The sequence below is a fragment of the Schistocerca serialis genome, chromosome 11 (genome assembly GCF_023864345.2).
Source record: "Schistocerca serialis cubense isolate TAMUIC-IGC-003099 chromosome 11, iqSchSeri2.2, whole genome shotgun sequence".
Classification (NCBI taxonomy): domain Eukaryota; kingdom Metazoa; phylum Arthropoda; class Insecta; order Orthoptera; family Acrididae; genus Schistocerca; species Schistocerca serialis.
In genome coordinates, this window is record NC_064648.1 from 40,283,422 (window position 1) to 40,307,845 (window position 24,424).

The 24,424-nt window shown below is 50.7% G+C and overlaps 1 protein-coding gene across 1 annotated transcript in view; it reads right to left on the reverse strand.

Annotated features, from left to right (window-relative positions):
- The window catches only part of LOC126427380 (uncharacterized), a 346,885-nt gene that overhangs the window by 135,857 nt on the left and 186,604 nt on the right, over window positions 1-24,424 (reverse strand). Inside the window, exon 2 of the mRNA XM_050089729.1 lies at window positions 23,714-23,756. The gene's annotated coding sequence lies outside the window, so the exon portion shown is untranslated. The remainder of the gene's footprint in view (window positions 1-23,713; window positions 23,757-24,424) is intronic.

The following is a 24,424-nucleotide window of genomic DNA, read 5'->3' on the forward strand; positions in this document are numbered from 1 at the left end:
CACCTAGGCCTCTTTGCATCCGAGCTTGGAATCATCACCACCTAGATTTTCGACGATTGGGCCATGATTTTACAACGAGACCAGCGTGGGAAACACGAAAAGATAAGTGCCTAGTTTATTCATTATTACATGAAATGACTTTATTAACTGTGCTCTAATGACACCTGCCACATAATATAACTTTGTTGTTGCCCGAAAATACAGTATTTAGCACCGTGAGCAACACCATAATCATTATTAAATTCTGACCTTTGTTGTGGTAGGGTTGTTAGACTGTACACACCCTCCTGACGGTAGTGCTGCTCGTGGTTTACGCACAGTGGCGACGTGACAGGCCGTACCGCGCTGCTTGTCGGCGCACACTCGACCCCCCTCTGTTCACTCCGCTGTCCAGTGAAACGGACTGGGCAGTGTGGGGCGGCCTACAGATGGACGCGCTCGTACTGACCCTACACCTGCGACCTGGAGCCGCGGTCGTCAAACTGCGGCCCGAATCAGGCTGCGCCCGGTTCTCAGACGTAGGCTAATTCACAGTGGGTAAACTGTGGTGCTATAGACGAATGTTGAAAATTAGGTGGACTGATAAGGTAAGGAATGAGTAGGTTCTACGCAGAATCGGAGAGGAAAGGAATATGTGGAAAACACTGATAAGGAGAAGGGACAGGATGATAGGACATCTGCTAAGACATGAGGGAATGACTTCCATGGTACTAGAGGGAGCTGTAGAGGGCAAAAACTGTAGAGGAAGACAGAGATTGGAATACGTCAAGCAAATAATTGAGGACGTAGGTTGCAAGTGCTACTCTGAGATGAAGAGGTTAGCACAGGAGAGGAATTCGTGGCGGGCCGCATCAAACGAGTCAGTAGACTGATGATGGGGAAAAAAAACTGAAGCGGTTGACTACTATCAGCTGCACCGGCACATTAAGCGGAATCAGCGGCGACGAGTCAAAATGTGTACCGGACCGGGATACGAACCCGGGCCCTCCTGCTTACTAGGCACGGGCGGTAACCACGGCGCCTTCGGGACAGAATGTCATCGCAGCTGCACGGACTGTCTCCGCACGGCTCACGGCCGATCCACACTCCCACCGAGAGCCACCTGTCCACAGTCCCTGTCCACTGCCGTTCGCTATTTGGAGATTCCCACTGGAGGTCTGACGTATTTGTGCATTCGCAATGAACAAAGTGTACCGAAACTTCCTGGCAGATTAAAAGTGTGTGCCGGACCGAGACTCGAACTCGGGACCTCCGACTTTTGCGGCCAAGTGTTTCTGGAAACAGCCCCTGGCTGTGGCTAAGCCATGTCTCCGTGATATCCTTTCTTTCAGGAGTGCTAGTTCTGCAAGGTTCGCAGGAGAGCTTCTGTAAAATTTGGAAGGTAGGAGACGAGGTACTGGCGGTAGTAAAGCTGTGAGGACGGGGCGTGAGTCGTGCTTGGGTAGCTCAGTTGGTAGAGCACTTGCCCGCGAAAGGCAAAGGTCCCGAGTTCGAGTCTCGGTCCGGCACACAGTTTTAATCTGCCAGGAAGTTTCATATCAGCGCACACTCCGCTGCAGAGTGTAAATCTCACTCTGAGAAGACAAAAATTCATTGTATTTGTTTATTAGTTTCAAAAATAAAGACGTTCCAAATTCTATGATTCTTTTTGCTGCATCCTGGATCTTGCTCGCCCTTGCAAGACATAGCCTGCTACGAAAAAGCTGGATTCGTTCATTGAGCCATTCTCAGTCCAAAAAGCATCTTCACATACCTTTTTCTTCGACACGCCACGCTTGTGATGTGGAGATTGTGTGCTGTTGGGATATTTATTCGTGCACATCAGTTGTTATTAGTTCAGTGGCCAGCACTGCGGCTGCAGCGACTGGCGTGTCCCGTGCCGACGCCACGCCGCAACACACCGCCGTCGGGCTGGTTGCCAGCCCAGCCCCTGCCAAGTCCCCACTCCTTCGCAGCGCGACCTGCACACCACACTACAGATTGCGCGTAAACCAGCAAGAGAGGTCCCTCCTACCACGAACCTTTTGCTGCATCCACCAATGTCACGTGTAAGCAATCACCGTGCGGGTATTTAGGACAGCGTCCGCGGCGAACACGGCAGTTGCGACGCAGCCAGCCGAGACACGAAGTCTGCTCCGGATCCAGCACCGCCGACCCCGCCGACAAGGGGACCTCGCAACCAGCTCGCAGGCCTCTTGCTATCCTGCCACTCGCTCGGAAAGACCGTACAAACTGTAACTCGAGTATTAACTGTCACAGTCTGTCCACTCTAACAGACCGAGGACTTAAACATTTGACAGTCAAATACACTGAAGAGCCAATGAAACTGGTACGCTTTGCTAGTATCGTATAGGGCCCGCGCAAAACGACTTGGCATGGACACAGCTCATATCTGAAATAGTGCTAGAGAGAATTGACACCACGAATGCTGCAGAGCTGTCGATAAATCAGTAAGAGTATGAGACGGTGGAGATCTCTTCTCAACAGCACGTTGCAAGACATCCCAGATATGCTCAATAACGTTCATGTCTCGGGAGTTTGCTGGCCAGCGGCAGAGTTTAAACTCAGAAGTGTGTTCGTGCAGCTACTCTGTAGCAATTCTGGACGTGTGGGGTGTCGCATTGTTTTGTTGGAATTGCCCAAGTCCGTCAGAATGCACAATGCACATGAATGGATGCACGTCATCAGACAGGGTGCTTACGTAAGTGTCACCTGTCAACACTCGTGTCTACACGTATCATGGGTCCTATATCACCTCAATTGCACACGCCCCACACCATTATCTTGAACAGTCCCCTGCTGATATGCAGGGTCCGTGGTTTCGTGAGGTTCTCTCCATATCCGAACATGTCTATCCGCTCGGTACAATTTCAAACCAGACTCGTCCTACTAGGCAACATGTTTCCAGTCATCAACAGTCCAACGCCGGTGTTGACGGGCCCAGGCGAGGCGTAAAGCTTTGTGTCGCGCAGTCATCAAGGATATAAGAGTGGACCTTCGGCTGCGAAAGGCCATATCGATGATGTTTTATTGAATGGTTCGGATGCTCACGCTTCTTGATGGCCCAGCATCGAAATCTGCAGCAATTTGCGTAAGGGCTGCACTTCTGTCCCGTTGAACGATTCTCTTCTGTCGTCGTTGGTCCCAGCTGTGGCGATGTCGGAGATTTGATGTTCTACCGGATTCCTGATATTCACTGTACTCTCATGAAATGAAAAGTACGGGAGAATCCCCTCTTAATCGCTAACTTCGAAGATGTTGCGACCCATCGCTGGTGCGCCGACTATAACAACACGTTCTGATTCACTCAAATCTTCATAACCTGCCACTGCAGCCCCAGTAACCAATCTAACAACTGCGCCAGACACCTGTTGTCTTATATAGCCGTTGCCGACCGCAGCGCCGAATTCCGCCTGTTTACATATCTCAGTATTTGAATACGCATGCCTATACCAGTTTCTTTGGCGCTTCAGTGTAGCAGTGAAGGAACTATGACTGTCAAAGCCTTCCTTTTGTTCTTCCAAGTCCTTGCGTTTAGTTATGAACTTATTTTCCTGTTAGGAAAGAGTTGCAAAGTTGACTACTTGTTCCTTTTGACGGTCAATGAAGGCTATTTGTGTTGAAGTTACGGTGTTCTTAAATACAGGGGGTGAACATATTCGTGTATTTCTTGCAGGATACTTCAGCTGCCGTACAGTGTTCAGACCCCACCGCACACACACCGCAGTGTAAACCCTGTGGCTGGCTGTAAGGCAGGCCCTGCGTGGAAGGGACATCACCGACAGATTAGCGCGTAAAAAAGAAAAAAAAACACTGTGTGGCCCATTCCATACCACAACGACAGTTCCGGTCCAGTGTGCGTAGCGCGTTTTGCATCAGTTAGCTCGATTGGAGATTGATTCCTTATTTCTAGATTTGAAGAACGCTTCCGGCACCGTTCCTGACAACCGACTTCTAATCTAACTGCGTGCCTGCCGACTAGTTCCCAGTCGCGCCACTGGGTTCGTGACTTCCTGCCAGAATTTGTAGTCACTGACGCAGAGTCATCGAGAGAAACGGAACTGACGTCTCACGTTCCAAAGGAATTCTCTTTACAAATGGGATGCTACAGATTCTCCGGGGTATGGCTGTAGGGCTCCCAGCAAGACATGCCCCTTGGATTCCTATCAGAAGAGTTGGAGGGACCTACAGAAAGTTGATGATACAGCTCTTATATGGATTAGGAATTTACGTATTGACATTTAGTTAATTTTATATGTATTTTTGTATTTTCACATTCTTGTTATATATATATAGTAAAATTATAAACAGCCGACCAGTTGCAATGGATAAAGAATTCTTTACCTAGGTTTCAACAAATTTAAATTTGTCTTCTTCAGAAGGTGGCAATTTTACTTTAGTAAGGACTAATGTACCATCGCCGTTTTTACAAATGTCGGCATAGATCCATTTGTCAAAATAAAATATAGCCCTAGAAATAGGGTTTGTCACGTAAATATAAATTAGTACATGGATCTTGCAGAGCTCACACCCAACTGTTGTGCAGCTATGTTTAAAATACTGATATACATATAGCTACTAATGTTATATACCTGTTGCTGGTACTGTGACCGTCTGACAGCAAGGGGAAACTAAGTCGTAACTTTTCTCGAGTGCATGCAGCTCTACTGAAGTAGTAGATGAGTTTTGCTATTTTGGAATCAAAGTAACTGATGATACTCGAAGTAGGGGCGATATGAAATGTAACTCGGGCAGTGGCAGGAAAAGCATTTCTGAATCAGAGAGATTTAACATCAAGTATAGATTTAAGTGTCAGAAGGTCCTTTCTGAAAGCATCTGTATGGAGTGTAGCCATTTATAGAAGTGAAAAATGGACGATAAACATTTTATTTAAGAAGAGAATAGAAGCTTTTGAAATGCTGAAGATAAGATGGGTAGATCACGTAACTAATGAGGACGTATTGAATAGAATTGGGGAGGAGTTTGTGGCACAGCTTGACTAGAAGAAGGGATCGGTTGGTAGGCCACGTTCTGAGACATCGAGGGATCACCAATTTAGCACTGGAGGGCAGCGTGGAGGGTAAAAATCGTAGAGGGAGACCAAGAGATGAATACACTAAGCAGATTCAGAAGGATATAGGCTGCAGTAGGTACTGGGAGTTGAAGAAGCTTGCTCAGGATAGAGTAGCATGGAGAGCTGCGTCAAACCAGTCTCTGGACTGAAGACGACAACAGCAACAACATATACCTGTATTTTTAAACTGCACGTGAGCCATACGAATAAATAAATAAAAATATGTTCCTAATCGATATAAACGACTCTGGAGACAATCTGAGCAGCCGTGTTACATCGTTTCCGGATGATATTGTGATTAAGCGTCTTGTAATATCATCAGATGATCAAAACTGACTGCAGAATGATTTGCACAACATATCTGTACGGTACGAAAGTGGGAATTGCCTATAAATAAAATTGTGGAGTCATCCAAATGAGCAGTAAAAGGAATTTGTTAAATTTGGGTCAGACGATAAATCACCGAAAGCTGGAGGGCGTAAATGCAAGTAAATATTTTGGAATTACAGTAATGAACAATTGAAATTGGAATGATCACATAGATAATTTTGTGGCGAAGGCGAAACAAAGACTGCTTTATTGCCAGAACACTCAGGAGGTACAACGGGTTTAGTAAAAGAGAGTGCCTAAACCCCACTCGTTCGTAGTCTTCTATAGTTCTGCTGTGAAGAATGGAGTCGGCATCAGATAGGATTGGCGGAGGGCATCGAAGAGCTTCAGGCGTGGGCAGCTCGTTTTGTACTGTCGCGAAAAAATGGTTCAAATGGCTCTGAGCACTATGGGACTTGACATCTGAGGTCATCAGTCCCCTAGAACTTAGAACTACTTAAACCTAACCAACTGAAGGACATCACACACATCCATACCCGAGGCAGGATTCGAAGCTGCGACCGTAGTACTATCGCGGAACAGCGGAGAGATTGTCTCACGGACACGATATGCGAGTTGGGGTGGTAATCAGTAACACAGATCCGTTCATCTTTCGGACGACATGTTTTTCACAAAATTTCAGTCGCCACTGTCTGCTTCGAATGCGAACATGTGTTGTTGGCGCGTAGCTAGATTAGGAGGGATGATCCGCGCAATACAGCGTGAGCCGGGAGGAACGATCACGTTTCAGGGGTACGAAGGGAGCGATCGAAGCTAGAAAAATCGGCACTTACGCAGTTTAGGGGGTACATGCGCTGTGAGCTGCTTCGTCAGGAGAAAGTACCATCGAGGTCATACGGTGCGGGAGCAATGGGTCTTTGGTGGTTATGACGTTCAGACAAGGCAAAGCTTTATGGTTGCTGTGCCACAACGCGATGCTACCCATTTGCTGCAACAGTATGTTTTGCCTGAAACCACAGTAGTTTCCGAGTTGTGGCAAGCTTACAACACCATAGGTAACTTGGGCTACAGTCACCTGACAATCATTCGCTTTATTTTGTCGATCCCTTTACAAATGCAACCACAAATCAGTCTGGCAAAAAGCTAAAGAATAGAATAAAAGGCGTTATGGAACTCACCGTGCTATGCTGAATAACTACCTGGCGGAATTTCTCTGGCGTCAACGTTTGGGGCAAAATCCATTCCACAATTTCATTGACCATGTTTGAAAAATCTATCGTAGTGCCGCTAATCAACTTGAGGTAGCTGTTTTTATCTAATCTGTCATTCGAGCCTTAATGTATATCTGTGCAAAATGAACAAATATGATTTTTTGAGAAAATTTTGTTATTAATTCCATCTTTCTTGCAAAAAAAAATGTTTTTGAAATTCCGTGCATACATATGCAATACATCATTTTTGATAAAATAATTTTGAGACGGTTAATTGATCTTTTTTTGCATCCATATGAAAATAAATGCTTTTTTGGTGACGAGCGCCGGCCGAGCGGTTCTAGCCGCTTCCGTGTGGAACCGCGCGACAGCTACGGTCGCAGGTTCGAATCCTGCCTCGGGAATGGATGTTAGGTTTAAATAGTTCTAAGTTCTAGGGGAGTGATGACCTCAGATGTTAAGTCGCATAGTGCTCAGAGCCATTTGAACCTTTTTTTCGTGACGAGCGCATCACATATGATTGTGGAACACACAATTTTTGAAATAAATTTTTTTTTTTTTTTGGGGATTCCGTGCACATACATGCTTATATCTTCGGAAATACGCGTTTCGTTCAAAAATAGGCACTTTTCTCGTGATCAGCGCATGTATCCCCTAAACTGCGTAAGTGCCGAAAAATCTAGTAAAAATGTTCCGTAAAATGCAATACCTAGAGAGGTATGCGGGCTTGTTCATCTTCCATAATGTGAAAGAAAGTTCTTCTACTGTAAGATCTTTTCTTTCCGTACTTTAGAGGTGGAGACGCATTTTAGAGCGTATCTTTACTAGTCAGTTTTTTGTTTCACAGTAGCGAAGGTAAACAAGTGCTCACAGGTGTTAGAGGCGGCGCCTAGAAAACGTTTTCCGTTCGAGCGATCGTTGACAACCCCGAACAACAAGATAAACCGAGACCTCGCACAAAAAGATTCAAGTCTCTATCTTTCGCACATGTTACTCGAGAATGGACCGGCCGAAAACAGTCAGGATGGTTCGACAACCTTTCCGCCGAACACTTAAGTAACGTGGATATTTCTGGTTCGACCTATACTTGAGTATTGCTGATCAGAGTGCGGTCGGAACCAGGTCGGGTTGACAGAGGAGATAGAGAAGATCCAAAGAAGAGCGGCGCGTTTCGTCACAGGGTTATTTGGTAAGCGTGATCGGATAATAATAATAATAATAATAAGAAGAAGAAGAAGAAGAAGAAGAAGAAGAACGGCATGTGACTAGAGCCTCCCGTCGGGTAGACCGTTCACCTGGTGCAAGTCTTTCGATTTGACGCAACTTCGCCGATCTGCGCGTCGATGCGGATGAAATGATGATGAATAGGACAACACAACACCCAATCCCTTAGCGGAGAAAATCTCCGACCCACGAGGGAATCGAACCCGGGCCCTTAGGATTGACACACTGTCACGCTGACGACTCAGCTACTGGGGGCGGGCACGCGGACCGGATAATATCAGCCAGTGTGGCGTGACGCTAAACGGCGAGAAGCGAGTGGCGAGTGGCGAGTGGCGAGTCGGCCACTACGGCGCGTGCTGTGGTGCTGCGGCGGCGCGGCAGGCGGGCAGGCAGGGTCTTATTTTGCGCTGGCGGCGGCGCGACGTCGACGTCTGCGTCTGCCCGCCCAGCAGCCCCCACTCCCGCCCCCTGCCTAACACGCACGCAGCTCCCGGCTCGCCCCGATTCTCTTGCGACCCCCGTCCGCCGATACACGGCGCTACCGGCCGGCTCCCCTGTTCTCCTTTCTTTTCTTCCTTCCTTGCCGCGGACGCGCTCCGATAAATCGGAAAGAGCCAGCGAGGTGTGTGGGCGAGGGGACCCGATGGAACAAGAGGGGGAGGAGGGGGAGGGGAAGAGGCGGCTGCTTGCGGGAAGAAACTGAGGGGGTGGAGGGGCGGGAGGGCAGAGGGGGGCGAGACAAGGCCGCCAGTCGATTTATCGTATCGATCTCCGCGCGCCGCCGTCCCCCTCGTAGTACAGCCCGGTCACAAAGAAACGCCGCGCCGCGTCCCTCGCACAACACACTGCACTACACCAGGCTACAGCGCAGTCCAGTACAGTACACCGGCTTCACTTCCGACACCAGACATCGCCGCATCTGCATCCCGCTAGCCATATTACGCTTTATCGCAAGGGATATTTTCGCAAAGCATTCTATACTCGCCGGCCGGAGTGGCCGAGCGGTTCTAGGCGCTATAGTGTGGAACCGAGCGGTCGCAGGTTCGAATCCTGCCTCGGGCATGGATGTGTGTGATGTCCTTAGGTTAGTTAGGTTTACTTACAAGCGAACCTCCCCATCGCGCCCCCCTCAGATTTAGTTATAAGTTGGCACAGTGGGTAGGCCTTGAAAAACTGAACACAGATCAGTCGAGAAAACAGTAAGAAGTTGTGTGGAACTATGATAAAAATAAGCAAAATATACAAACTGAGTAGTCCATGTGCAAGATAGGCAACATCAAGGATACTGTAAGCTCAGCAGCGCCGTCGTCCCGTGGCTAGCGTGAGCAGCTGCGGAACGAGAGGTCCTTGGTTCAAGTCTTCTCTCGAGTGAAAAGTTTAATTTTTTATTTTCAGACAATTATTATCTCTCCGTCCGTCCGTCCGATGCGAGGTAACTGCGCCGTAGTATGGGGACGCTGCACCTAAACAAACAGCGAAACACACGACGTCAGTCGACTACAGCGCACAGAAGAGAGAGTATTCCTGCTAACGAGGCTCCCTGGCTGGCAGTTGACTGTTCGCTACTCTGCACGAGAGTGCATTAAATGCGTGAGATGCATTCCGTGGACAATATGAATCCAGCAAATATAGCGGACGCACACTCTCCTTGATGTTGCCTATCTTGTGCATGGACTACTCAGTTTGTATATTTTACTAATTTTTTTCATAGTTCCACACAATTTCTTCCTGTTTTCTCGATTGACCTGTGTTCAGTTTTTCAAGGGCTATCCACTGTGCCAACTTATAACTAAATCTGAGGGGGGTGCGATGGGGAGATTCCCTTGTTAGTTCTAAGTTCTAGGCGACTGATGACCTCAGAAGTTAAGTCGCATAGTGCTCTGAGCCATTTGAACCATTCTATACTCGTCCGCATTCTCTTTTGCTTTACGATGGCCTAGGTTACCGGCTGCTGATACAAATTCCACACTCGATTCTGAACTTCCTACTCTACCTCATACAGCTGGAAACGTTCGTTAGACAGGACAAAAACGTATAACGCTTCCAGAATGAGATTTTCACTCTGCAGCGTTGTGTGCGCTAACATGAAACTTCCTGGCAGATTAAAACTGTGTGCCCGACCGAGACTCGAAGTCGGCACCTTTGCCTTTCTTTCGGGAGTGCTAGTTCTGCAAGGTTCGCAGGAGAGCTTCTGTAAAGTTTGGAAGGTAGGAGACGAGGTACTGGCAGAAGTAAAGCTGTGAGGACGGGGCGTGAGTCGTGCTTGGGTAGCTCAGTTGGTAGAGCAATTGTCCGCGAAAGGCAAAGGTCCCGAGTTCACGTCTCGGTCCTGCACAGTTTTAATCTGCCAGAAAGTTTCAGGTATAATGCTAATTCTCAGGATATAATCTAAAACAAAAATCAAACTCCGCCAGAACAGGCTATAACGCCCAGCGGTACCGACCGGCCGCCGTGTCATCCTCAGGCAACAGGCGGCACTGGATGCGGATATGGGGCGGCATGTGGTCACCACACGGCTCTCCTGGCCGTATGTCAGTTTAGGAGACCGGAGCCGCTACACCTCAGTCAACTAGCTCCTCAGTTTGCCTCTCAAGGGCTGAGTGCTCCCCGCAACCCAACAGCGGTCGGCAGACCAAATGATCACTCATCCAAGTGCTAGCCCACCACGACAAAGAAGGTGCCTTACATAGCACTCGTTCGACCGCACTCCGCAACCCAACAGCGGTCGGCAGACCAAATGATCACTCATCCAAGTGCTAGCCCACCACGACAAAGAAGGTGCCTTACATAGCACTCGTTCGACCAATACTTGAGTATTGCTCATCAGTGTGGGATCCGTACCAGATCGGGTTGACATAGGAGATAGAGAAGATCCAAAGAAGAGCGGCGCGTTTCGTCACAGGGTTATTTGGTTAGTGTGACAGCGTTACGGAGATGTTTAGCAAACTCGAGTGGCAGACTCTGCAAGAGAGGCGCTCTGCATCGCGGTGTAGCTTGCTGTCCAGGTTTCGAGAGGGTGCGTTTCTGGATGAGGTATCGAACATATTGCTTCCCCCTACTTATACCTCCCGAGAAGATCACGAATGTAAAATTAGAGAGATTCGAGCGCTCACGAAGGCTTTCCGGCAGTCTTTCTTCTAGCGAACCGTACGCGGCTGGAAGAGGAAACGGAGGTAATGACAGTGGCACGTAAAGTGCCCTCCGCCACACACCGTCGGGTGGTTTGCGGAGTATAAATGTAGGTGTAGACCTCGGTGACCTGACGGGAACCAGTGTTACCACTGCGGGAAGGCCGTTGGCAGCAGGATATGAGCTGCCTGAGAAAAAAATGAAGCATCAAGAAGGAAACGACGAAACGGAATGCAATTCCACGGGTTGACAGGACATGTGGTGGTCTTCGAGTGTCCGCCTGTTTAACTGAATAGTAACGTGCTTGCCTCCCGTGAAGCGGACCCGGGTTGGATTCCTGGCCGTGTTGCAGATTTTCTCCGCTCGTCGACTACGCGAGTCACCAAATGTGGCGTCAACTGAAATAAGACTCCCACTCGGCGGCCGAACTTCCCCGGTCAGGGCCTCCCAGCCAGGAGCGCCATACCATCATTTCACTTTTGAGTCATGAGAAAGTGAGATCAGATTTACAAAGAACTCGGCAGTTCGAGTTCACTAACCACAGTTCTCACCTGGACGCGCGCAGGCATTGGGTTTGGAAGGACTGGGTTTGGTAAAGGCTGGCTCTGAGCACTATGGGACTTAACTTCTGAGGTCATCAGTCCCCTAGAACTTAGAACTAATTAAACCTAACTAACCTAAGGACATCACACTCATCCATGCCCGAGGCAGGATTCGAACCTGCGGCCGTAGCGGTTGCGCGGTTCCAGACTGTACCACCTAGAATCGCTCGGCCACTCCGGCCGGCAATAAAGTTCAGCTAGTAAAGACGAGTACTCTGTTCAAGAATCACAAGAGCAGGAGGTATACTTGGAAAAGGTCGGGGGATGTGAGAAGATTTCAGCTAGATTACATCATGGTCAGACAGAGATCCCGAAATCAGATACTGCAAAGGAAATACAGACTCAGATCACAATGTAGTAATGATGAAGAGTAGGAGTGGAGTACAGAAGCACTAAGGAACGACGAGATGTCCTTTAAGTTCTCTAAGGTCATAGATACAGCCATTAGGAAAAGCTCAGTAGACAGTACAGTTGAAGAGGAATGGACATCTCTAGAAAGAGCAGTCACAAAAGTTGCAAAGAAAAACATACAAAGAAGGTGACTGCGAAGAAACCATGGGTACGCAAGGAATGCTTCAGGTGATCGATGAAAGAAACAAGTACAAAAATGTTCAGGGAAATTCAGGAACACAAAAAAATACAAGTCACTAAGGAAAGAAATAAATAGGAAGTGAAGGGAAGGCAAGAAGAAATAGCTCTATGAAAAATGTGAAGAAATGGAAACAGAAATTATTGTCGGAAGGACTGACCCAGCTTACAGGAAAGCCAAAGCAACCTTCCGTGAAATTGAAGGCACGGGTGATAACTTTAACGAGTGGAAGGGTAATTTCACTGTTAAATGCAGAGCAGATAGCGGACAGGTGGAAAGAGTGCTTTGAAGGCCTCTACAGGGGAAGATTTGTCTACTGTGACAGAAGAAGAAGCAACAGGAGCCGATTTAGAAGAGATAGGGGATCCAGTATTAGAATCAGAATTTAAAAGACCGTTCGAGGACTTAAAGTCAAATAAGGCAAAAGGGATAGAATTTCTATACTCATTGGGGGAAGTGGCAACAAAACGTCTATTCACGTTGGTGTGTAGAACGTATGAGTCTCGCGACATACCATCTGACTTTCGCAAAAATATCATCCACACAATTACAAACACTGCAAGAGCTGGCAAGTGCGAGAATTATGACACAATCAGCTCAACAGCTCATGCATCATAGTTGCTTACAAGCATAAATACAGATGAATGGAAGAGAGAATTGAGGATGTGTTGGATGACAATCAGTTCGGCGTTAGAAAACGTAAAGGCTCTAGGGAGGCATTTCGGACGTTGCAGTTGATAATGGGAATAGGAATAAAGAAAAATCGAGGTATGTGCATAGTATTGTAGACCTGAAAAAAGCGTTGAACAATTTAAAATGCTGCAAGATGTTCGAAATTCTGAAAAAAGTAGGGGTAAGCTATAGGGAGAGTCCAGTAATATACAATCAGTACAAGAGCCAACAGGGAATAATAAGAGTGGAAGACGAAGAACGAAGTGCTTGGATTAAAACGGTTGTAAGACAGGGGTGTAATCTTTCGCCCCTACTGTTCAATCTGTACATCGAAGGAGTAATCATCGAAATAAAAGAAAGGTTCAGGTGTGGGATTAAAATTCATGGCGTAACAATATCAATGATAAGATTTGCTGATGACAGTGTTATCATAATTGAAAGTGAAGAAGAATTACACGATCTGCCAAATGGAATGAACAATCTAATGAGTGCGGAATATGGATTGAGAGTAAATGGAAAAGAAACAAAAAAATGAGAACAGCGAGACTTTGCGTCAGAAGTGATAATCACGGAGTAGATGAAGTTAAGGAATTCTGCTACCTAGGCAGTAAAATAGCCAATGACGGACCGACCAGAGAGGAGATCAATAGCAAACTAGCCCTGGCAAAAAGGACATTCCTGGCCAAGAGAAGTGTAGCTGTATCAAATATAGGCCTTAATTTGAAGAAGAAATTTCAGAGAATGTACGTCTGGAACACAGCATTGTATGGTCGTGAAACATTTGGCAAAACCGGAACAAAAGAGAATCGAAGGATTTGAGATGTGATGCTACAGAGGAATGTTGAAAATTAGGTGGATTTGTAAGATAAGGAATGAGGAGGTTCTGCGCAGAATCGGAGAGGAAAGGAATATGTGGGAACCACTGTCAAGGAGAAGGGACAGGACGATAGAACATCTATTAATACATCAGGGGATGATTTTCCATGGGACTAGAAGGAGCTGTAGAGGGCAAAAAAATTCAGAGGAAGACAGAGATTAGAATACATCCAGCAAATAATTGAGGACGTAGGTCGCAAGTGGCACTGTGAGGTGAAGAGGTTGGCACAGGAGAGGAAATCGTGGCGGGACGCATCAAACCAGTCAGAAGACTGACGATTTAAAAAATCACCGATGTGCTCGGTGCGCAATACGGCGATGCTGCCTCGTGTTGGTCAGACGTGGTCAACTGCAACCCTGGCGTAGGTGAGTGTGTCTGCCCTTAGGTCTCCGTGCAGTCCGACATCGCGCCACGGTCACGTCTGGAAGCCCCACACTGGACGATTCGACCACTCAGCCACACAGAGACCCACTGTCGAACTCCGGCGGGTGCTGATAACGCTGTCTCACTGGAGTACACGACACCTCCGTCCCCTTCACTGTGAACCTTGGCGTCGGTGAGTGTGTCTGCCCTTAGGTCTCCGTGCAGTCCGACATCGCGCCACGGTCACGTGTGGAAGCCCCACACTGGACGATTCGACCACTCAGCCAAATAGAGACCCACTGTCGAACTCTGGCGGGTGCTGATAACGCTGTCTCACTGGAGTACACGACACCTCCGTCCCCTTCACTGTGAACCTTGGCGTCGGTGAGTGTGTCTGCCCTTAGGTCTCCGTGCAGTCCGACATCGCGCCACGGTCACGTGTGGAAGCCCCACACTGGACGATTCGACCACTCAGCCAAATAGAGACCCACTGTCGAACTCTGGCGGGTGCTGATAACGCTGTCTCACTGGAGTACACGACACCTCCGTCCCCTTCACTGTGAACCTTGGCGTCGGTGAGTGTGTCTGCCCTTAGGTCTCCGTGCAGTCCGACATCGCGCCACGGTCACGTGTGGAAGCCCCACACTGGACGATTCGACCACTCAGCCAAATAGAGACCCACTGTCGAACTCTGGCGGGTGCTGATAACGCTGTCTCACTGGAGTACACGACACCTCCGTCCCCTTCACTGTGAACCTTGGCGTCGGTGAGTGTGTCTGCCCTTAGGTCTCCGTGCAGTCCGACATCGCGCCACGGTCACGTGTGGAAGCCCCACACTGGACGATTCGACCACTCAGCCAAATAGAGACCCACTGTCGAACTCTGGCGGGTGCTGATAACGCTGTCTCACTGGAGTACACGACACCTCCGTCCCCTTCACTGTGAACCTTGGCGTCGGTGAGTGTGTCTGCCCTTAGGTCTCCGTGCAGTCCGACATCGCGCCACGGTCACGTCTGGAAGCCCCACACTGGACGATTCGACCACTCAGCCACACAGAGACCCACTGTCGAACTCCGGCGGGTGCTGATAACGCTGTCTCACTGGAGTACACGACACCTCCGTCCCCTTCACTGTGAACCTTGGCGTCGGTGAGTGTGTCTGCCCTTAGGTCTCCGTGCAGTCCGACATCGCGCCACGGTCACGTGTGGAAGCCCCACACTGGACGATTCGACCACTCAGCCAAATAGAGACCCACTGTCGAACTCTGGCGGGTGCTGATAACGCTGTCTCACTGGAGTACACGACACCTCCGTCCCCTTCACTGTGAACCTTGGCGTCGGTGAGTGTGTCTGCCCTTAGGTCTCCGTGCAGTCCGACATCGCGCCACGGTCACGTGTGGAAGCCCCACACTGGACGATTCGACCACTCAGCCAAATAGAGACCCACTGTCGAACTCTGGCGGGTGCTGATAACGCTGTCTCACTGGAGTACACGACACCTCCGTCCCCTTCACTGTGAACCTTGGCGTCGGTGAGTGTGTCTGCCCTTAGGTCTCCGTGCAGTCCGACATCGCGCCACGGTCACGTGTGGAAGCCCCACACTGGACGATTCGACCACTCAGCCAAATAGAGACCCACTGTCGAACTCTGGCGGGTGCTGATAACGCTGTCTCACTGGAGTACACGACACCTCCGTCCCCTTCACTGTGAACCTTGGCGTCGGTGAGTGTGTCTGCCCTTAGGTCTCCGTGCAGTCCGACATCGCGCCACGGTCACGTGTGGAAGCCCCACACTGGACGATTCGACCACTCAGCCAAATAGAGACCCACTGTCGAACTCTGGCGGGTGCTGATAACGCTGTCTCACTGGAGTACACGACACCTCCGTCCCCTTCACTGTGAACCTTGGCGTCGGTGAGTGTGTCTGCCCTTAGGTCTCCGTGCAGTCCGACATCGCGCCACGGTCACGTGTGGAAGCCCCACACTGGACGATTCGACCACTCAGCCAAATAGAGACCCACTGTCGAACTCTGGCGGGTGCTGATAACGCTGTCTCACTGGAGTACACGACACCTCCGTCCCCTTCACTGTGAACCTTGGCGTCGGTGAGTGTGTCTGCCCTTAGGTCTCCGTGCAGTCCGACATCGCGCCACGGTCACGTCTGGAAGCCCCACACTGGACGATTCGACCACTCAGCCAAATAGAGACCCACTGTCGAACTCTGGCGGGTGCTGATAACGCTGTCTCACTGGAGTACACGACACCTCCGTCCCCTTCACTGTGAACCTTGGCGTCGGTGAGTGTGTCTGCCCTTAGGTCTCCGTGCAGTCCGACATCGCGCCACGGTCACGTCTGGAAGCCCCACACTGGACGATTCGACCACTCAGCCACACAGAGACCCACTGTCGAACTCTGGCGGGTGCTGATAACGCTGTCTCACTGGAGTACACGACACCTCCGTCCCCTTCACTGTGAACCTTGGCGTCGGTGAGTGTGTCTGCCCGTAGGTCTCCGTGCAGTCCGACATCGCGCCACGGTCACGTCTGGAAGCCCCACACTGGACGATTCGACCACTCAGCCACACAGAGACCCACTGTCGAACTCTGGCGGGTGCTGATAACGCTGTCTCACAGGAGTACACGACACCTCCGTCCCCTTCACTGTGAACCTTGGCGTCGGTGAGTGTGTCTGCCCGTAGGTCTCCGTGCAGTCCGACATCGCGCCACGGTCACGTCTGGAAGCCCCACACTGGACGATTCGACCACTCAGCCAAATAGAGACCCACTGTCGAACTCTGGTGGGTGCTGATAACGCTGTCTCACTGGAGTACACGACACCTCCGTCCCCTTCACTGTGAACCTTGGCGTCGGTGAGTGTGTCTGCCCTTAGGTCTCCGTGCAGTCCGACATCGCGCCACGGTCACGTGTGGAAGCCCCACACTGGACGATTCGACCACTCAGCCAAATAGAGACCCACTGTCGAACTCTGGCGGGTGCTGATAACGCTGTCTCACTGGAGTACACGACACCTCCGTCCCCTTCACTGTGAACCTTGGCGTCGGTGAGTGTGTCTGCCCTTAGGTCTCCGTGCAGTCCGACATCGCGCCACGGTCACGTCTGGAAGCCCCACACTGGACGATTCGACCACTCAGCCACACAGAGACCCACTGTCGAACTCTGGCGGGTGCTGATAACGCTGTCTCACTGGAGTACACGACACCTCCGTCCCCTTCACTGTGAACCTTGGCGTCGGTGAGTGTGTCTGCCCTTAGGTCTCCGTGCAGTCCGACATCGCGCCACGGTCACGTGTGGAAGCCCCACACTGGACGATTCGACCACTCAGCCAAATAGAGACCCACTGTCGAACTCTGGCGGGTGCTGATAACGCTGTCTCACTGGAGTACACGACACCTCCGTCCTCTTCACTGTGAACCTTGGCGTCGGTGAGTGTGTCTGCCCTTAGGTCTCCGTGCAGTCCGACATCGCGCCACGGTCACGTGTGGAAGCCCCATACTGGACGATTCGACCACTCAGCCAAATAGAGACCCACTGTCGAACTCTGGCGGGTGCTGATAACGCTGTCTCACTGGAGTACACGACACCTCCGTCCCCTTCACTGTGAACCTTGGCGTCGGTGAGTGTGTCTGCCCTTAGGTCTCCGTGCAGTCCGACATCGCGCCACGGTCACGTGTGGAAGCCCCACACTGGACGATTCGACCACTCAGCCAAATAGAGACCCACTGTCGAACTCTGGCGGGTGCTGATAACGCTGTCTCACTGGAGTACACGACACCTCCGTCCCCTTCACTGTGAACCTTGGCGTCGGTGAGTGTGTCTGCCCTTAGGTCTCCGTGCAGTCCGACATCGCGCCACGGTCACGTGTGGAAGCCCCACACTGGACGATTCGACCACTCAGCCAAATAGAGACCCACTGTCGAACTCTGGCGGGTGCTGATAACGCTGTCTCACTGGAGTACACGACACCTCCGTCCCCTTCACTGTGAACCTTGGCGTCGGTGAGTGTGTCTGCCCTTAGGTCTCCGTGCAGTCCGACATCGCGCCACGGTCACGTCTGGAAGCCCCACACTGGACGATTCGACCACTCAGCCAAATAGAGACCCACTGTCGAACTCTGGCGGGTGCTGATAACGCTGTCACACTGGAGTACACGACACCTCCGTCCCCTTCACTGTGAACCTTGGCGTCGGTGAGTGTGTCTGCCCTTAGGTCTCCGTGCAGTCCGACATCGCGCCACGGTCACGTCTGGAAGCCCCACACTGGACGATTCGACCACTCAGCCAAATAGAGACCCACTGTCGAACTCTGGCGGGTGCTGATAACGCTGTCTCACTGGAGTACACGACACCTCCGTCCCCTTCACTGTGAACCTTGGCGTCGGTGAGTGTGTCTGCCCTTAGGTCTCCGTGCAGTCCGACATCGCGCCACGGTCACGTGTGGAAGCCCCACACTGGACGATTCGACCACTCAGCCAAATAGAGACCCACTGTCGAACTCTGGCGGGTGCTGATAACGCTGTCTCACTGGAGTACACGACACCTCCGTCCCCTTCACTGTGAACCTTGGCGTCGGTGAGTGTGTCTGCCCTTAGGTCTCCGTGCAGTCCGACATCGCGCCACGGTCACGTGTGGAAGCCCCACACTGGACGATTCGACCACTCAGCCAAATAGAGACCCACTGTCGAACTCTGGCGGGTGCTGATAACGCTGTCTCACTGGAGTACACGACACCTCCGTCCCCTTCACTGTGAACCTTGGCGTCGGTGAGTGTGTCTGCCCTTAGGTCTCCGTGCAGTCCGACATCGCGCCACGGTCACGTCTGGAAGCCCCACACTGGACGATTCGACCACTCAGCCACACAGAGACCCACTGTCGAACTCTGGCGGGTGCTGATAACGCTGTCTCACTGGAGTACACGACACCTCCGTCCCCTTCACTGTGAACCTTGGCGTCGGTGAGTGTGTCTGCCCTTAGGTCTCCGTGCAGTCCGACATCGCGCCACGGTCACGTGTGGAAGCCCCACACTGGACGATTCGACCACTCAGCCAAATAGAGACCCACTGTCGAACTCTGGCGGGTGCTGATAACGCTGTCTCACTGGAGTACACGACACCTCCGTCCCCTTCACTGTGAACCTTGGCGTCGGTGAGTGTGTCTGCCCTTAGGTCTCCGTGCAGTCCGACATCGCGCCACGGTCACGTCTGGAAGCCCCACACTGGACGATTCGACCACTCAGCCACACAGAGACCCACTGTCGAACTCTGGCGGGTGCTGATAACGCTGTCTCACTGGAGTACACGACACCTCCGTCCCCTTCACTGTGAACCTTGGCGTCGGTGAGTGTGTCTGCCCTTAGGTCTCCGTGCAGTCCGACATCGCGCCACGGTCACGTGTGGAAGCCCCACACTGGACGATTCGACCACTCAGCCAAATAGAGACCCACTGTCGAACTCTGGCGGGTGCTGATAACGCTGTCTCACTGGAGTACACGACACCTCCGTCCCCTTCACTGTGAACCTTGGCGTCGGTGAGTGTGTCTGCCCTTAGGTCTCCGTGCAGTCCGACATCGCGCCACGGTCACGTCTGGAAGCCCCACACTGGACGATTCGACCACTCAGCCACACAGAGACCCACTGTCGAACTCTGGCGGGTGCTGATAACGCTGTCTCACTGGAGTACACGACACCTCCGTCCCCTTCACTGTGAACCTTGGCGTCGGTGAGTGTGTCTGCCCTTAGGTCTCCGTGCAGTCCGACATCGCGCCAGGTCACGTGTGGAAGCCCCACACTGGACGATTCGACCACTCAGCCAAATAGAGACCCACTGTCGAACTCTGGCGGGTGCTGATAACGCTGTCTCACTGGAGTACACGACACCTCCGTCCCCTTCACTGTGAACCTTGGCGTCGGTGAGTGTGTCTGCCCTTAGGTCTCCGTGCAGTCCGACATCGCGCCACGGTCACGTGTGGAAGCCCCACACTGGACGATTCGACCACTCAGCCAAATAGAGACCCACTGTCGAACTCTGGCGGGTGCTGATAACGCTGTCTCACTGGAGTACACGACACCTCCGTCCCCTTCACTGTGAACCTTGGCGTCGGTGAGTGTGTCTGCCCTTAGGTCTCCGTGCAGTCCGACATCGCGCCACGGTCACGTGTGGAAGCCCCACACTGGACGATTCGACCACTCAGCCAAATAGAGACCCACTGTCGAACTCTGGCGGGTGCTGATAACGCTGTCTCACTGGAGTACACGACACCTCCGTCCCCTTCACTGTGAACCTTGGCGTCGGTGAGTGTGTCTGCCCTTAGGTCTCCGTGCAGTCCAACATCGCGCCACGGTCACGTCTGGAAGCCCCACACTGGACGATTCGACCACTCAGCCAAATAGAGACCCACTGTCGAACTCTGGCGGGTGCTGATAACGCTGTCTCACTGGAGTACACGACACCTCCGTCCCCTTCACTGTGAACCTTGGCGTCGGTGAGTGTGTCTGCCCTTAGGTCTCCGTGCAGTCCGACATCGCGCCACGGTCACGTCTGGAAGCCCCACACTGGACGATTCGACCACTCAGCCAAATAGAGACCCACTGTCGAACTCTGGCGGGTGCTGATAACGCTGTCTCACTGGAGTACACGACACCTCCGTCCCCTTCACTGTGAACCTTGGCGTCGGTGAGTGTGTCTGCCCTTAGGTCTCCGTGCAGTCCGACATCGCGCCACGGTCACGTGTGGAAGCCCCACACTGGACGATTCGACCACTCAGCCAAATAGAGACCCACTGTCGAACTCTGGCGGGTGCTGATAACGCTGTCTCACTGGAGTACACGACACCTCCGTCCCCTTCACTGTGAACCTTGGCGTCGGTGAGTGTGTCTGCCCTTAGGTCTCCGTGCAGTCCGACATCGCGCCACGGTCACGTGTGGAAGCCCCACACTGGACGATTCGACCACTCAGCCAAATAGAGACCCACTGTCGAACTCTGGCGGGTGCTGATAACGCTGTCTCACTGGAGTACACGACACCTCCGTCCCCTTCACTGTGAACCTTGGCGTCGGTGAGTGTGTCTGCCCTTAGGTCTCCGTGCAGTCCGACATCGCGCCACGGTCACGTGTGGAAGCCCCACACTGGACGATTCGACCACTCAGCCACACAGAGACCCACTGTCGAACTCTGGCGGGTGCTGATAACGCTGTCTCACTGGAGTACACGACACCTCCGTCCCCTTCACTGTGAACCTTGGCGTCGGTGAGTGTGTCTGCCCTTAGGTCTCCGTGCAGTCCGACATCGCGCCACGGTCACGTCTGGAAGCCCCACACTGGACGATTCGACCACTCAGCCAAATAGAGACCCACTGTCGAACTCTGGCGGGTGCTGATAACGCTGTCTCACTGGAGTACACGACACCTCCGTCCCCTTCACTGTGGACCTCTCAACATCTGACGCTGTTCGTGGCCCTCATACATGGTACTCGGCGTCGTATGAACACTTAACACGAACAGAACTAATTCCCTCTCATGGCCTTTCCACCTGTCACAGGTAACAGCAACTCCAATCACTTCGATACACCCCCCCCCCATTCCCCCCGGGTTGTGTCAATGTGTACGAGACCACACTGCTGTCCAAACACGTCCTCAAGTTGTTGCTTTTTTTTTTGCCAGGCAGTGTAGAATGCAGACTGGCAATAGCAAAAGAAAGTATTTATCAAAAAGAGATTTTTCCTAGCATCGGATATAGATTTAAGTATTCTTCCTTTAGGCTCGCAGCTCTTATTTCTTCCGTGTTTTCAGTTTAAGTTATTGGATAAGGCTTCCGACTTTTATGCGACACACTATTTTTTTGTTGTTGTTACCTAAACATGTTTCAGCACCTCTGTGCCATCACCAGTGCTTTTGTTTTTTTGACAACTTGATTTTGCAATATATGGTTTTGCAGAACCATCTGTACGACGTCCTGCACTGAGCGCTCGTCATGTTTTGTTGTGCTCATCCTCCTCCTTTCTTGTTCCGAGGGCACTGCACACATATTAAATGTACTTTACGTATTTTGGGTTTTGCTGTGGGTCTAGGTGGAAGTGCAAGGTCTGGGTTTATGGTTCTGTACAAATCAACTGCTCTTCTTCAGAAACACTTTCCTTGCCATTGCCAGTCTCAATTTTATATCCTCTCTACTTCAACCATCATCAGTTATTTTGCTCCCCAAACAGCAAAACTCCTTTACTACTTTAACTGTCTCACTTCCTAACCTAATTCCCTCAGCATCACCTGACTTAATTCGACTACATTCCATTATCCTCGTTTTGCTTTTGTTGATGTTCTTCTTATACGCTCCTTTCGAGACACTGTCCATTCCGTTCAACTGCTCTTTCAAGTCCTTTGCTGTCTCTGACAGAATTACAATGTCATCGGCCAACATCAAAGTTTTTATTTCTTCTCCGTGTGTTTTAAATCCTACTCCGAATTTTTCTTTTGTATGCTTTACTGTTTGCTCAATATACAGATTGAATAACAACGGGGATAGGCTACAACACTGTCTCACTCCCTTCCCCACCACTGCTTCCCTTTCATGTCCCTCGACTCTTACAACTGCCATCTGGTTTCTGTACAAATTGTAATTAGGCTTTTGCTCCCCGTATTTTACCCCTGCCAGATACAGAATTTAAAAGAGAGTATTCCAGTCAATATTGTCAAAAGATTTATCTAAGTCTACAAATGCTACAAATGTAGGTTTGCCTTTCCTTAATCTATCTTCTAGGATAATGGGGATGAAATCTTCCAAAACTTTCACGTACCGTTCGGTAGTCACCGTGCTATCGAGGAATATCGCAGCGATTATTCCTTGACTGGACACTGCACACCACACAGTCAGCCGTGAAGGGTGCAGAGACTTCTCGATCGCCAAGTCGGGATTCTCAGTCTCCCCCAGATGCTTCAATTTTGCTTACTGACGAACCCATCCAAGTGAAAGAGGGCTTCGACGCTAAACCAAATCACATTAATGCTCATCGTGGCCCGGGGCCAACCGTGCAGTTTGAACGTCCCAACGCAAACCGTTCAGAAGTTATGACCAATTTATTTCATATAGTTCAACAAGTGTCACGCCGTATCTGAATATAAGACGTGTTCCATAATAGCGCAAGAGACTGACGTCTACGATACAGGCCTGTAATCTTTCACATCTGTGAGGACACGTGTTTTGAGCAAAAGTTGTAGCAGTACGGTTTTTGTCCATTATAATTATCCAGGCTCTTATGTCGTGGTCGGTTGATCAATTCCCAACCTTTCGTCCTCGTGTGCGGAGGACATCTTCAAGGGGGTCTGTAGCTCGATGGAGGGTCCAACACACCCACTGGCTCGCTACTGACTGAGTCAGTGAGCTACAGACCCCCTTGAAGATGTCCTCCGCAGACGGGGACGAAACATTGGGAATTCATCAACCGACCACGACATAACAGCCCGGATAATTATAAGGGACATGACAATTCCAGGCCGTGAAAGTCTACATTTTAGTATGAGTACGGATTTTGCTGAAACCAGGACTGAGGAGCAGTTGAAGGGCGCTAGGTACCATTCAGCGCTACGACGAGCTACTGGCTGAAGGGGAGCCAGGTGTTGGCCGGTGCGGTACTCACCAGGGTTACCGTGGGACGTCTGCAGCCGCGCCGCTGTCCCCACCTGTAACACACAAACACGGGGCGGTCAGCATCCGAGCGCGCACAGCCTGCAAGAGCTTGCGTCACAGCTACTCTGAGAAAGGCCTGAAGCGTTAACTGACAGCACTGCATTTCCATGCGCGTCACACCTTTCATAAATATATCAATTTATTTAATATCTTACACGTGGACAAATACTCTCTTCCAGTTTGTGAAAGTGGCAAGGGTAAAATGCAGGCAGCGAAAGGCTATTTACAATTCGTACAGAAACCAGATGGCAGTTATAAGAGTCGAGGGGTATGAAAGGCAAGCAGTGGTTGAGAAGGGAGTGAGACAGGGTTGTAGCCTATCCCCGATGTTATTCAATCTGTATATTGAGCAAGCAGGAAAGGAAACAGAACAAAAATTCGGAGTAGGAATTAAAATCCATGGAGAAGAAATAAAAACTCTGAGGTTTGCCGACGAGATTGTAATTCTGTCAGAGACGGCAAACGACCCGGATGAGCAGTTGAACGGAATGGACAGTGTCTTGAGAGCAGGATATAAGATGAAGACCAACAAAAGCAAAACGAGGATAATGGAATGTAGCCGAATTAAATCAGGCGATGCTGAGGGAATTAGATTAGGAAATTAGACACTTAAAGTAGTAGATGTATGTTTGGAGAGCAAAATAACTGAGGATGGTCGAAG